Source organism: Triticum dicoccoides, chromosome 4B (assembly GCF_002162155.2).
Source record: "Triticum dicoccoides isolate Atlit2015 ecotype Zavitan chromosome 4B, WEW_v2.0, whole genome shotgun sequence".
NCBI classification, from domain to species: domain Eukaryota; kingdom Viridiplantae; phylum Streptophyta; class Magnoliopsida; order Poales; family Poaceae; genus Triticum; species Triticum dicoccoides.
The window spans coordinates 673,041,386-673,044,017 of NC_041387.1; positions in this window are offsets into that span (position 1 = coordinate 673,041,386).

Consider the following 2,632-nt stretch of genomic DNA (forward strand, 5'->3'; position numbering starts at 1 on the left):
GGGGGGGCGATGCACTTCAGTCTCATGGGCGAAGACCTTCTCTGCATGAAAAACGGAAGGAGCAACATGTATGCTGAAATTAAACTGAATGGATAATAGTAGAGTCAAATGGTGGCTGACTGTGCCGAGCAGAAGAATCGCAGGGAAAAGCACATTCCAGATCTATTTTAACTAGAGATAATGGCAGCTAAAACATGCCGAGATAATCGCAGGGAAGACGAAGCAGTTGGTGAGGATGTCCTCCTGGGACACCAAGATGTCGCCGCCGCACTCCAGCGCCACCTTCACCATCATCTGCCCGACCTTGGCGGAGGCGGCCACGGCCTCAGTGGTCCGAGAGGGATGGGGAGGAGGCGTCATGACTCACCAGACTGAACCAGTACTTGTTAAAATTAGATCGACACTTGCTCAGATAGAGCAACTCTTTTTTTTAAGAATAAGTTAGAGCAACTCTAGCAGATGTACCTTAAAAGGGACATAGTGTAAAAATAACTGTCATTTCATTGTTTTTGGAAAACAATTGACCAGATCAGATGATATAAACAAGGGCGTACTCTAGGAGATGTTCTCATGGCTAGCGGCGTCATCAGAGACCCAATTGTAATCTACCTTTTGCTTTTAGGGTGTGTTGTGCTATTTTGCTGAGACCTTGTTGTAAATTTAACTATTAATGTAAATATCTTGTGCCTTGTATAACCGGCGTGCGATCAAAGTAGCGATCATGTCTGTGACACTAGGGATTGTAAAATTTGTTAGATCGATCCCATGTGACCCTGACTTGATTCTCAAGTTATAGTCATGTACTAGTATATATATGAAAGATAAAGCCCAAGGGACATAGTACGGCACCAAATCATCTCTCCATTATTATTTTGACTTGGTATCAGAGCTTCGATCTTTCTCGTGTTTCAACAATGACCGTCATAGCCTCCGCCCTCACCACCAGCACCGCCGACGCCCCCATCACCATCACTGCAGGCGCCCTCACACCGGCTCTATCGCTTCTGCCCCAACCATCGCCATGCCGTCACTTGCTGGACACATCACTGTTTGGCTCACCCGCGCGAATTTCCTCTTATGGAAAGCGCAGGTCGTCACAAACCTCTCTGGTGCAGGTCTCTTCGGTTACCTTGACATCTCCATTCCCTGGCCGCTGTAGACACTCATCGAAGGCACCGGTGATGCGGCACATCAGGTGCCCAACCCGGCATACACAGTCTGGCGGATGGCCGATCAGGCTGTTCTTGGCGCCCTCTTGTCCTCCATGACCAAGGAAGTCCTCGGTCAGATGACGCGCGTGAGGTCCTCGTCTGCCGCATGGATTGCCCTCTACGACATGTTCGCTGCGCAGAATAGGGCCACTGTTCGTCAGCTTCGCACGCAACTGTCCTAGACCAAAGAAAAAGGACATGTCCGTTGCAGATTATTTTCAAAAGATAATGGGCTACGCCGATGCCATGGCTGCTGTCGGTGACCCTTTGTCCGATGAAGAGATCGTCGACCACATCCACGGTGGCTTGGGTTAGGAGTACGACCCTTGGTTGCTTTGCTCACCATCTTCGACGGCGCGGTCAGCCTCACTAACTTCTACGCGCATCTCCTCAGCTTCAAGGCATGTCAGGAGCAACACGCCGCAGCCGGTGGCAATTTGTCGTCCTCCATCAACAACGTCGTACACCAAGGTGGTGGCTCGTCCTCACGCAATGGCAACTCCAATGGAGGCAGAGGTCATGGCAACCGCAATGATGGCCAGAACCATGGCATCCAGCACCATCACTACCAGAATAACTGGCGACGCCGACGGCCGAACCTATGCCGACGGCCCCCGTCGTCATAGATAGTCCTCTCCCGACGGCCCAGCCCAGGCCGTCGGCATAGAAAAACCGTCGGCGTATATCCATCTATGCCGACGGCCCCATCAGCAAAGCTCAGCCATCGGCGTCGCGAGAAATATGCCTACGGTGGCCGTCGCCATAGATGAGCACGTCGGCATAGCACATGGGCCCGGCTACCTAGGCAAAAATGGCCTTTTGACGGCATCAGTCTACGCCGACGGGCTAACGGCGGCCGTCGGCATAGCCCCCACGTCATCGATCCGCGTCGCTCGCCGGTCCGTGGGGTGGCAAATCTATGCCGACAGCCTGGCCGTCGGCATACGCCTGGCCCATGGATGTTGCCACGTCATTGATCCCCGCCCTATGCCACGTCAACGATCCATGGCCGTGGCATACCTCTGTTTTTTTAAATTTTTAAATTTTTTTATTTATATTATTTACTTTTTCCTGTTTTTTTCACAACATAAATGTGCCTTATCTAACAAAAAAAGATACCCCGATGGTATATCGACTGCCCCCCTCACGGACGTTGCTACCGCCGTGCCCCACAGCGATGGCGGTGAGGGGGGGGGGGCACACCCCGGAGCTCCGTGCCGGGTGCCTGCGCCAGCCACCACGCTTCCACAACCGTAGGAGGGCCCAAAGCAACACCTAGCAGCATTGCTACCCCCCAGGTACACCGTCCCGTCTAACCGGGCCCTCATACATGCGGGGCGGTGTGGTGCCATGTCTGAAGAGGCGGGACGGGGGCCCTGGGGGATAGCAATACCACTGGATCGTCGCACCGGGCCCACATA